We start from the raw sequence: 12,751 nt of genomic DNA, 5'->3' as shown, positions 1-12,751 counted from the left end.
ACCAGAAGCAGATGGAAAAAATAAAACACTTTAGTTTATGACTAGTTTTCTATTTGGGGGAAGTAGAAAGAACAAAAAGAGTTGCCAAATTGATCCTTGTCAAGCACTAATTAAATATTATTCATGATTAATTCTGATGTTGATGTATTCAGTGTTTTAGCGGTGTCATAAATATCTGAAAGAATGAAATAACTCACTTTGTGTAGCTCTAATAAATCATGCATACCACAGTTCCCACGTGGCCTCGTGAGCCAGCCCCTTATTATTATTTTGTTAATGCATACACTTGTTAGTGACTTTTATGGAATATTATTAGAGATGTGAGAAAATAATTTCCTAATTATGCCTTGCAATTGCCATGTCATTCAGTTAACAAATACTTTTAAAATTATGAAGAATGAACAGTTTCTATTTTTTAGAGGTAGACACTGAAATATTTACATGAAATGTCTGGGATCTGCTTAAAAAAATACAGGTTGTCTGAAAGAGGGGTGAGTGGGTGGGAATATAGATGAAACAAGAGTAGCCATGAATTGATAATTCTTGAAGCTTTAGTGATGGTCCATGGGGGTTCATTATAATATCTTCTATTTTTGTGTATTTGAGGAATTTTCCATAATGAAATATCTAAATGATTTTTCCTCGGAAAGGAGCTTAAGTTTATTTCTCAAGGAAAATTACAGTAATCAGTTTTTGTTGTAAGCATATGTTCCTTAAATTACAAATCATGGGTCAGAACATGTTGTAAATCCAGTTTGGGGCTGATAGACTGATGATGATGAGGAGGAGGAGGAGGAGGAGAAGGAAAATAGCAATTGTAGCTTCTACTTCATTGAACATCAGCTGTGTGCCAGGTACTGTGCTGTGTGCTTTACACCGTTATTTCATCCTTGAGACAGCGATGCAGGTTAAATATTTGTATCCTTAACTTTGTAGGTGAATAAACTGAGACAGAGATAAAATTACTTGTAAAGGTCACATGCTCTATGACAGAAATGAGGCATCCAGGTCCCAAAGCAAATTCTTTCTTTCTCTTTTTAATTTATAAGGAGACTGCACTTAGTGACACAGTTGGGCTGGAACTATGAATCCAAGTAATTTGAGCAGGAGGGGACCTTAGAGATGCTTTCGTTGGAGATGGCAAACAGATGACATGCTTACTCCCTGCTCCCATGCCCATGGTAGCAGACACGGCTAATGGATTGTGGCTCAGAATCCCACTCAACATAGTGTCCCAAACGGGTCAAAAGGCTCAGAACTGGAATTCCTTTAGAAGCCTATTCATCACCTCTCATCCCTCTGACTACCTTACCAGATGAGAAAACTGAGGCCTGGGGAGAGGGAGGACTCACTCAAAATCTCCCGGACAATAGGTGTCAAAGTCCTCATTTCTCCTGGCATCGGTCTAGGGCTCCTTCCCCCACAATAGCTAAGGCTCCTTCCAGGTCAAACTTTCTATGATTCTACATGTGTGAATACATGGAAACTTGCTTAGAACAGTGCCTGGTACATGCTAAGGACTGGATCAGTTTTGGCTATTATTATTATTTTTTTTAAAGATTTATTTATTTATTTATTTAACAGAGAGAGAGAGAGAGAGAGAGAGCACAAGTAGGCAGAGTGGCAGACAGAGGTAGAGGGAGAAGCAGGCTCTCCACCGAGCAGGGAGCCCGATGCGGGGCTCCATCCCAGGACCCTGGGATCACGACCTGAGCCGAAGGCAGCCGCTTAACCGACTGAGCCACCCAGGCGCCCCAGTATTGGCTATTATTAATATCATTATTTGTTATAAGGAGGTAAAATGTAAAATGGGCCAGCTCTCAGATATAAGAGCGGTGACTAAAACCAGGTCAGTTTGCAAAAGCATCTGCTAGTTTCCTAAAATGGTAACGGAGCCCTGGGCCGAAGCTGGCCACACAGCCACAGCCTCAGGCCCCAGGGCTCCCTGGCAACACAGACTGCTCAGCCCTCGGTCCCCAGTCACTGCTCCTCAGGAATGTGCATGGAGAGCACCGCGCTGAGGGCTCTGTCTGGTGTAGATTGATGATGTAAAGCAGCCGACCTTAACATTGCCTTTGTATGGCTCCAGCAGCAACCCCCAGCCTCACCTTGTCCAGGCTTGGCAGATCCATAAACCACGCGGCTGGCTCAATGAGCTCCTGTTCTGATATGGCAACCAGATTTGGGCTTTGCTCCTGATCTCGGGTCTCCCTCTCCGCCCCTGAAGGCTTTTGAATCATTCGGTGACTCTGACCAACATTCCTTTCACCACTCACAGCAGAATTTTCATACATACAATGTCCTGGTGCCGTGGTCTTTTATTCTTTGGTGGTTTCGTGGGTTGGCTCTGCTCTCCCCAGGAGCTTAGGAGTGATGCAGGTATTGTGAGTGGAATTCGTTTTTTTTTTTTTTTAAATCTGTGAATTAAACAGCTAAGAGGCCCATGTAATTTGTGTGACAAGTGACAGCTTGTGTGAAAATAACTTACCCATATCTTGTTACACATTTGCATCCATTATGCTGGGTAAAGCCGTATGTCACTGGTAGACCATTAAGTCGTAGTCACCAATGTTTTCCTAGGTGAAAGGGTAATTATTTTTGCTGTTTGTTCATAATTTATTAATAGTCAGTGAAGAACATTAGGGTAAAGGATTATTTCAAACAAAGTGACAGATCAGATGTGTGGAGGGCATAGTGATCTAGCAATTGATAAGAAAAGCTATTAGCGTAAAGATAAGCTTTCATTTGGGATCTGCATTTGCTACTACTGATTGGCATTTCAGATAAAATAGGTGCGTACAGAAGACCGAATAGGAACTTACGGAGAATACCAGTAAGCGGTTTCGCTTTGGATGGAATCAGCTGTGTTCTAGAGTAAGAGAAAATTTCCTATAATGTTATATGCATGCTGGAGGTAGTTTGCAGAGTGATTTTAAGTGGCACGTGAATATTTTTTCTTTTAATAGTTATGTATTTATCTTAAATGTGCTAGGAAAACTGTAACTTATAAAACACATGATTTATTGGATTATTTATTATTTATTTTGCTTAGGCTGAGGTTAATTAGGTATTTATGCTTTATATTTTTTATTAATTTTTTAAATTAACATATTATGTATTATTTGTTTCGGGAGTACAGGTCTGTGATTCATCAGCCTTACACAATTCACAGTGCTTACCATAGCACATATCCTCCACAATGTCCATCACCCAGCCACCCCATCCCTCCCACCCCCCTCCACTCCAGCAACCCTCAGTTTGTTTCCTGAGATTGAGAGTCTCTTATGGTTTGTCTCCCTCTCTGGTTTCGTCTTGTTTCATTTTTCCCTCCCTTCCCCTATGATCCTCTGTCTTGTTTCTCAAATTCCACATATCAGTGAGATCATATGACAGTTGTCTTTCTCTGATTGACTTATTTCGTGTAGCTTAATACCCTCTAGTTCCATCCACATCGTTGCAAATGGCAAGATTTCATTTTTTGATGGCTGAGTAATATTCCATTGTGTGTGTATACACACACACACACGCACACGCGCGCACGCACACACACACACACATATATATATATATACCACTTTTTCTTTATCCATTCGTCTGTTGATGGACATCTGGACTCTTTCCATAGTTTGGCTATTGTGGGTATAAACATTGGGGTACAAGTGCCCCTTTGGATCACTACATTTGTATCTTTGGGGTAAATACCCAGATACTGGTGCAAGTGCTGGGTTGTAGGGTAGCTCTATTTTCAACTTTTTGAGGAACCTCCATACTGTTTTCCAGAGTGGCTGCACCAGCTTGCATTCCCACCAACAGTGTAGGAAGGTTCCCCTTTCTCCACATCCTCGCCAACTTCTGTCATTTCCTGATTTGTTAATTTTAGCCATTCTGACTGGTGTGAGGTGGTATCTCATTGAGGTTTTGATTTATATTTCCCTGATGCCGAGTGATGTGGAGCAGTTTTTCATGTGTCTGTTGGCCATTTGGATGTCTTCTTTGGAAAAATGTCTGTTCATGTCTTCTGCCCATTTCTTGACTGGATTATTTGTTCTTTGGGTGTTGAGTTTGATAAGTTCTTTATAGATTTTGGATACTAGCCCTTTATCTGATATGTCATTTGCAAATATCTTCCCCCAATCTGTCGGTTGTCTTTTGGTTATGGTGACTGTTTCCTCTGGTGTGCAAAAGCTTTTTATCTTGATGAAGTCCCTATAGTTCATTTTTGCCCTAGCTTCCCTTGCTTTTGGTGATGTTTCTAGGAAGAAGTTGCTGCGCTGAGGTCGAAGAGGTTGCTGCCTGCGTTCTCCTTTAGGATTTTGATGGACTCCTGTCTCACATTGAGGTCTTTCAACAATTTGGAGTCTATTTTTGTGTGTGGTGTAAGGAAATGGTCCAATTTCATTCTTCTGCATGTGGCTATCCAATTTTCCCAACACCATTTGTTGAAGAGACTGCCTTTTTTCCATTGGACATTCTTTCCTGTTTTGTCGAAGATTAGTTGGCCATAGAGTTGAGGGTCCATTTCTGGGCTCTCTATTCTGTTCCATTGATTTGTGTTCTGTTTTTGTGCCAGGACCATACTGTCTTGATGATGACAGCTTTGTAATAGAGCTTGAAGTCCAGAATTGTGATGCTGCCAGCTTTGCTTTTCTTTTTCAACATTCCTCTGGCTATTCGGGGTCTTTTCTGGTTCCATACAAATTTTAGGATTATTTGTTCCATTTCTTTGAAAAAAGTGGATGGTACTTTGATAGAGATTGCATTGAATGTGTAGATTGCTCTAGGTAGCATAGACATTTTCACAATATTTGTTCTTCCAATCCATGAGCATGGAACGTTTTTCCATTTCTTTCTGTCTTCCTCAGTTTCTTTCATGAGTATTCTATAGTTTTCTGAGTACAGATTCTTTGTCTCTTTGGTTAGATTTATTCCTAGGTATCTTATGGTTTTGGGTGCAATTGTAAATGGGATCGACTCCTTAATTTCTCTTTCTTCTGTCCTGGTGGTGTATGGAAATGCCACTGCTCTCTGTGGATTGATTTTATATCCTGCCACTTTAGATATTTATGTTTTAAAAAGTGATTTAAAGAAAAGTGAGTCAAAGAAAAGAAATAAGTGAATAATTGTTTTTTTTTTTAAAGATTTTATTTATTTATTTGAGAGAGAGAGAATGAGAGACAGAGAGCATGAGAGAGAGGAGGGTCAGAGGGAGAAGCAGACTCCCCGCTGAGCAGGGAGCCCAATGCGGGACTCGATCCCGGGACTCCAGGATCATGACCTGAGCTGAAGGCAGTTGCTTAACCGACTGAGCCACCCAAGCGCCCCATAAGTGAATAATTGTAAAGGTGGTGGTCAAATCTGACAAAAATTGAGATAATGATATACGAATTAGTGATGTTTAAAGAACATTGGACTAAAAACTGGTTGGAACCTTGGGATTAGCTTTTGTTCACTAGGGATGGCCACAGGTGTTGACGTAATATGTCTTACGGCAAAACCATCTGGAGCTCTTACAATATTCTACCTTTGATTTAAATTTTCAGCCTAATATTTAACTTTTGAAGCAAAAAGCAAAACAAAGCATGGAATGTGATTCAAAGTAGGAGTTGGGAGGTATTTTTCTTCTGAGTGTGAGATGAAAAAAGATGAAAGTCTTGAGTGTGTGCTTGGATAAGCTGAGGTCTTGTCCAAACTCTGCCATTCACTTCCTATTTGATCTCTGGGATGACCTCAACTTTCCCTGAACCTCAGTTTCCACATCTGTAAAATGAGGGGTTGAGTTGATCTCCAAGTTACCTCCTGGCCCTGAGTTTTTGACTCATTCAGAATTCTGAGAGGTGGGAAAAGTGAAGCCACCCTTAGTGGCCTGATGTTCTGGGAAATTTAATGTATTCCTTAACCTTTGAAGAGGGGGTTACGAACGTCAGAAACTCAGTTGATGTCTTAAAGTGGACTAAATAACTTTTTTAAAGGGGACAGCACTCATCTGTAATGTAAATTTGGGTGTGCTTTTTAAGTAAAAACCATTCCCATTTCTTCTTTATCACACACAGGAGCTTTTTGGTAATTGGTGTCCCTAACTGGGCTCAGGGACAGGTCAACGATGATTTCCCAAGCGAGCAGAACTCTAAAGCTGATTCTTGTAAACAGAGAGGAAGTTAGAGGAATGGGAAGGACAACTCAGTCAGAGAGGGTAGCTTGATTCAAGACCTGGAGAAGGAAAAGAACATGGTTCATTTAGGGAAATGCAAGTACTCACAGATCCAGCACACGATCCTTGTGGCACCCCCTCCGTGCTAGGCATGTGACAAGTGATCTGGACAGATAGTTGCTTGGTCAGGCTGCAGTGCGTGGTGGTGACGGTGGGAAAGAAGTGAGACGTTGATGAGCAGGACTCTCTCCCCAAGGGCCTCCTGCAGGGGCCTCGGAGGCCTTGCCGAGGACTGAAGAGTTTGCTCATGCTGCTGCCCCCCCCAAGCAGGCAATGGTTAAGGGGCACCCGGTTGGCTCAGTTGGAAGAGCATGTGACTCTTGATCTTGAGGTTGTGAGTTCGAGCCCCATGTTGGCTGTAGAGATTACTTAAAAATGGAGTCTTAAAAGAACAAACAAACAAAAACCTTTCCTTTAAAAAAAAAGAAGAGGGGCACCTGGATCACTCAGTTGGTTAAGCGTCTGCCTTCAGCTCAGGTCATGATCCCAGAATCCCGGGATTGAGTCCCACATCGGGCTCCCTGTTCACTGGGGAGCCTGCTTCTCCCTCTGTCCCCCACCCCTCTCTCACTCTCTCAAATAAATAAATAAAATTAAAAAAAGAAGAAGAAAGCTTTGAGATCAGGAGAATTGTGGGAAGGATGGAGGCTTTGGGATGTCCTTGCCCTCCTCCAACAGCTCAGTCCCTGTTGGGGCCTTTCCTGTGAGGGACTCTTCCTGAATCTGGTCACTTGAAGGCCCCCTTGAGGCTCTAATGATAAATGTCCTTGCCCCTCTAGCCGGAGGCAGGGGGAGGGCCAATGATTGTGCCTAGCATGGGTCCCACTGTGGTCTCAGATGCTGATTCACAAATCCCCCTCCCCCCCGCTTTTTTTTTTTTTTGGTGAAAGCTGACCCTTTCCTTTGAGCTTCTTGCTTGGACAAGGAAGCATAATCTCAGGAGATATTCTTGTGGATTAAAAACCATGGGCGTGTTTCTTCTTGCAGACATTCTTCACTTTGTAGCTAATTTGCGCAGACCGTGTCAGTGCCATTCTAGAGACAAGCTGCTTGTTCCTAGCAGCCTGTTCCTTCCTAACAAGCAGATCTGGGGAAGCCACTGCCAATTTGGTGAAAGTACAGTGTTGGAGCACAGGAGACTCAGCGCTGAGCCAGGCACCCAGGGGCGGGCGTGCGCTTTCTAGTTAGCTCCGTTACCGAGAGGAGAGAGAGCATCTGGGCATGTAGCCTCTTGCAGTTGTTTGAAACTGCAGTAAAGAGAAGCGCCCCCCCCCCAAAAAAAAACCACACCCCCAAACATAAAAAGAGTTCCACCACCGTTGTTCATTTTAAGCTTTGCATTTGATGTCTAACCATTTGAGGAGTTAAAAAGTAAGAGACTGGCAGGCTCGTTGGACTGCTTCAGTTCAAAATCTGGCTCTGCTGCTTGCTAGCTCTGGGGCCCAGTGCAAACAGAACAGTAATATGCCTTCTTTAGAAGATTTTGGCGGGGAGGGGATGTAAAGAACTTGGCCAAGCTCTTGGGAGGTGTTCCATGATTGGTAGCTCTTGTTATCACCTGGTGGACATTGTCGTTTTTCTGGTAACAATCACCTTTCCCCTGACACTGAACCCCGTAGTAACCACTAACAGCTTATGTGCATGGAGTATAGAGTTTAGCCACGTTTCTCTGTTTTTGACAAATAAGAGTTCAACTGAGCTGGATGTTAAGTAGGGCAACTGTTCCTTCCCTCGTATAGGGGAGTAAACAAAAATTGGAGCAGTTAACGGATTTGACCAAATTCCTAGAGTGAATAAAAGGAATCAGCACACAGATTCAATCTTTTGACTGAAGTCTTGTGCTTTTTATCGTGCCACAATTTCACTCTTACGCTGAGAGTATCTCCTCGCTTCTGTAAGTGAATGGTCGTTACTCTTAGGAATCAGAACACCACCAGCCACCTGCGTCCCGATGTGAGCACTGGCGGGGCCACATCTGGTGTCCCGGTTTCAGGGGCAGGCAGGCAGGCAGACAGGGGAGAGGTTAACAGGGCTTTGGCAGGGGTGTTACAATCATGCCTGTGACAAATCTTGAAAACCCAAACCCAATATTCCACTGTATTTGCGTTCAAGGGAGGGCTTCTTGCTGCTACAATGTGGCGGTCTTGGGAAAACATACAGGTGACATCAGCTTGGACAGGGAGTGTGATTCAATCTTTGCAGGGGCAACAATAGTTCCAGCGATGCCCCCTAACCACCCCCTGTGTAATTCACAGTGGACATCAGGTTTGGGTCTGAGAGTATAATACTCATCTCTCTCAGAAGGCTCCGACTCAAGTCCGCATCCTCCAGCATCATTTCTTGTTGGTTCACTGTGGTTTATGGAACTGGGTCACCTGTACCTGGTAGATTCTGGTCCTGTGACCTGCAGGTTCCTTCTCAGTAGAATGCGCCTCGGAGTCCATAGTTCGCGTTATTGCTTAAGTGCCATTTCTTCACATCCGCAGAGACTAATTTTACTGCAATGGAAGACCTCAGTGTGAGCTATTCTTGCAGAACATCCTGTGATGTCAGAGAGAGAGCAGGACTGTGAGCACCCCTGCTTGAGTCCTAATCTGGGTCAGCTTGCCAGGTGGGAAAGATCCTTCATCTGTGTGGCTGATGTTTCTTCTTGTCTATGATGAGAGAGTTGAAGCTGTATCCAAATCTCCTTCAGCTTTTAAATTCTATGATGTTTAAGCAGTAGCTTAGGAACAATTTAGGAGAATCGATTGGAACACCTCACTCAGTCTGAGAATTGCTGAGTTGTGGAGACATGAATATTTTTATTCTTTTAAAAATTTGTTTTGCAGCTGTCCCAGGGATTAAAAAAACCCACATTATTAAGCAGTTTCTATGTATTGCCTTTGCATGGAAGCTAAAGGCTTTTATTAAGATTTAAAAGCATGTTTATTCTTATTTTCTTCAAAAATGTCCTAAGTGGGGTTATCCTCCCGTCCAGAAGTTCCTATGCCTGGTTTATGGTCAGAAACATGGAGGAAACATTTAAAAGCTACAGGAATCCTAGGTATCTGCCAGACCTATGGAATTAGAATATCTGCGTTGTAAGGCCCAGCGGTCTATATTTCAAAACAAGCAGAGTCAAGCAAACTTCCTGGGTGATTCTGACGAACAGCCAAGTCTGGGCAATCACTGCTAAGTCGGCTGATGTCCTGTGATTGTGGTGGATTCGGTTTCTGATTCCTGGCTCTGCCTTTCTCCTCCCAGTAGTTTTGGAGTGCTCAGGGTGAGCTGCAGGGAATGATCTGGGTTATTGATTGGGTGGTGTGTAGGAGAGGAAGCCCAGGTCTGTACCAAGGCCTGAGGGTGATTTTTTGCCACAGGTTAATCATTTGGCTGCATAGCACACCCTGTCTTTGGTGCCCTCTCTCCAGAGACTTCTGACCTCCCACATGTGCCCCTGACCCAAAGCAGCTCCCTCCTCATACAAGTCAATAATCCAATCCTGCTCGGATTGCTTTCTTTCATTTTGGGGTAACTGTTTTATTGAGGTATCACTGACATTTCATACAATCCACCCACTTAAAGTGGATAACACAGTGGTTTTTAGCATATTCACAAATAAGTGCAATCATCTCTTTTCAAAGAAACGCTATACCCTCTGGCTACCATTCCTCCTTCGCTTGCCCCATCTCCCAGCTCCAGGCAACCACTGATCTGCTTTCTGTCCCAGCAGATTTGCCTCTTCTAGATGTGTTGTGTAAACAGAGTCATAGAATATGGGGCCTTTTGTGACTCCTTTCATTTAGCATGTTTCCAAGATTCATCCATGTAATAGTGTGTAACAGCACTTCATTGCTTTTGATGGTCAAATAATATTCTGTTGTATGGCTAGCCTACATTTTATTGATCTATTTATCCACTGGTGGACATTTGGGTTGTTTCTACTGTTTGGCCATTATGAATACTGCTGTGTGAACATTTGTTTACAGATTTTTATGTGGTTATCTGTTTTCATTTCTCTTAAATATATACCTAGGTAGGGTGTTGTGGGCTGGATGGTAACTTAATGTCAAACTTGGACTGTTTTCCAAATGACTGCACCATTTTACATTCCTGCCAGCAGGATAGGAGGGTTCCAGTTTCTCCTTGTCCTTGTCAACACCTGTTATTTTCCAGTGACACAAACAGCCACTTGAATGAGTGTAGAGTGATATCTCATTGTGGTTTCCTTTCTTCCTTTTTAAGGAGGATTCCTGCCAAATATAATTTATTTAATCCATCTATGAAAAGTCTTTTTAAAATCAAAATTAACTTTTAATTGTTCACTATAAAAAAAAAAACAAACCCTAGAATATACAGATAAACAAAAAAGTAGAAAACCCAAATCACTCACAATCCCACTACCTAGGAAAAACCAGTATATACTATGGAGCATCTCCTCTTAGGTTTCTTTTTTATGCAGTATTCACTTTTAAGAGGAGAATTTGGTAGACTCAGTGAAACAAATTGATAGGATTACGGGGGAGATATTTTTGAGCAAGAAGAACCCTGACCTCTCCCCTTCCCACCTGAGATGAGACGAGGATTGGGCCTCTTGGCTGCATCCCTGCGAAGTTCTGACCTGTGTGGTAAATGGAAGAAATGCTCTTCTTTCTGACCCCAGCTGTCTGTTGAGAAACGTATCTAACTTTTAGCAATGTAGCTGTTAGCAGTTGCTGAATGAGGGTCCCTGATGCCACTTAGACTCTGAGTAGGGCCTTGGGGTGTGGGTTGGGGGTGGCGAGGTTCTCTTACACCCTGAACCTAAGAAACTTTTGACATGTGCTGTGAGAGACATACTTTCTTTTTTTAAGCATTGATCACATTGGACTCATTGGATGAAGGAAAAGATCATGCATGTTGCTACCCTGTCTTTGATACGTGACCCACATGTTGGCATTGATTTAAAAAAGGCAATCTTTTTCTAACAGCCAGCTGATTAAGAGTTCAGTGGTAACTTCTTATTTTCATAACAACTGAAACTGTCAAGAGTTCATTGTAGGGGCGCCTGGGTGGCTCAGTCGGTTGGGCATCTGACTTCGGCTCAGGTCATGATCTCAGAGTCCTGGGATCGAGCCCCGCATCGGGCTCCCTGCTCGGTGGGGAGTCTGCTCCCTCTGCCCCTCTCCCACTCATTCTCGCTCTCTCTTTCTCAAATGAATAAATAAAATCTTAAAAAAAAAAAAAAGAGTTCATTATAAATCCATGGTTTGTACCTTGGAATCTTTTCTCCCTTATCAGCAGTGGTGTTCTACCTGGCAGCCAGGTAGCTAAATATAAAGTCTATTTTATATTTTAGCTCCAATAATAAAAACTAAATATTGTGGAGCACTCACTGCATGTCAGGTGTCCTCCAGTCTTTTACATGGATTATTTCATTTCATCTTTACAGTCACCTTACAAGGGACGATTCATCACTATCCCAGTATTATGGATAAGAAAGCTGAGGTTGCACGTCTTGGCCTGGACATGCAGTCTGGCTGTACTAGCATTCCAGAAAATGGTACTTGCCTAAAACTCATAATGAACCAAAACAGGAAAACAGTATGATTGAAGAAAGAAGGTTTGCTTGTCTGGACTGCCTGTACCACTCCCTGATTGAAAAGCTCCTTCTTCTGTTTTGCTGTTGGATGTCGCACACTGGGCTACCTCAGGGGAGGGTTGCTCGTACTACTTGGAGAGGAAGTCTAGAATTAAGTGAGGTAAACTTCTTCTGCAGGGGACACCACTCCAACTATATACTTTTGGCTAATTAAGCACTTTTTCTGGGAATGCACTTGAGGAGTGAGAAGAAGCTGGGATTGGTTCAACTCCTTTTTTTTTTGATCTCGCCATCCCGAGACACCAGGTCATGAGGGGGATGAGAGCCGTGCACTGGGAGCCTTAGGAGGGTGGGGTGGTAGCTCGGGCATGGGAGCCCCTGGAAGGACCTTGCTGGGGAGCTGGATGCTCTGTGAGTAGTCCGGGGCATGGGGGCAGAAGGTCAGCGTTAACCACCAGCCCGCCGTGAGCCAGGCGCTGTGCTGGCCTCTTCTTGGAGGTTGTGTCATAACAAGCGCTGTCCTCATAAATAGCTAATAAAATTCGATTTTATTCTGACCACCACTCAGTGCGGTAGGTGTTATTAGCTGCCCGAAACCCTTTTGGAAAAGAGCTGGTGTGAATAGTTAAGACTGTCATCCCTGTTCAATGGACACATTTGCAGGCTCAGAGAGATGAAATAACGTGTTTCCCAATCCCCAAACGACAGAGCCAGGGCTGCAGTTCTGCTGTGATTCCAGAGGCCGTGCGAGTATATATTTAGTTAATTTTCTGGAGCCCATGAGTCTAAGTCCTGTGCGCTCTTGTGGGACCATGGCATGGGGTTGGAGCGGGCAGTCTGCTGGCCTAGTCGGGAGGCGGCCAGGATTCTGTGATTGCTGACTTCGTGTCCCATTTTTACCAAAAACTAATTGTAAGAAGTTTTCCTTTCTTTCTTCCTTCCTTCCTTCCTTCCTTCCTTCCTTCCTTCCTTCCTTCCTT

At 43.3% G+C, this 12,751-nt stretch overlaps 1 protein-coding gene across 2 annotated transcripts in view; it reads left to right on the top strand.

The window, feature by feature from the left end:
- LOC118015733 overlaps positions 1–12,751 on the top strand; it is a 185,526-nt gene that overhangs the window by 19,350 nt on the left and 153,425 nt on the right. The gene's annotated exons all lie outside the window — the stretch shown is intronic.

Source organism: Mirounga leonina, unplaced genomic scaffold (genome assembly GCF_011800145.1).
Source record: "Mirounga leonina isolate KUSES-001 unplaced genomic scaffold, KU_Mleo_1.0 Mir_166, whole genome shotgun sequence".
Taxonomy (NCBI): domain Eukaryota; kingdom Metazoa; phylum Chordata; class Mammalia; order Carnivora; family Phocidae; genus Mirounga; species Mirounga leonina.
Note: the sequence above shows the minus strand (reverse complement) of the source record. Positions and strands in the feature narration are given on the sequence as shown.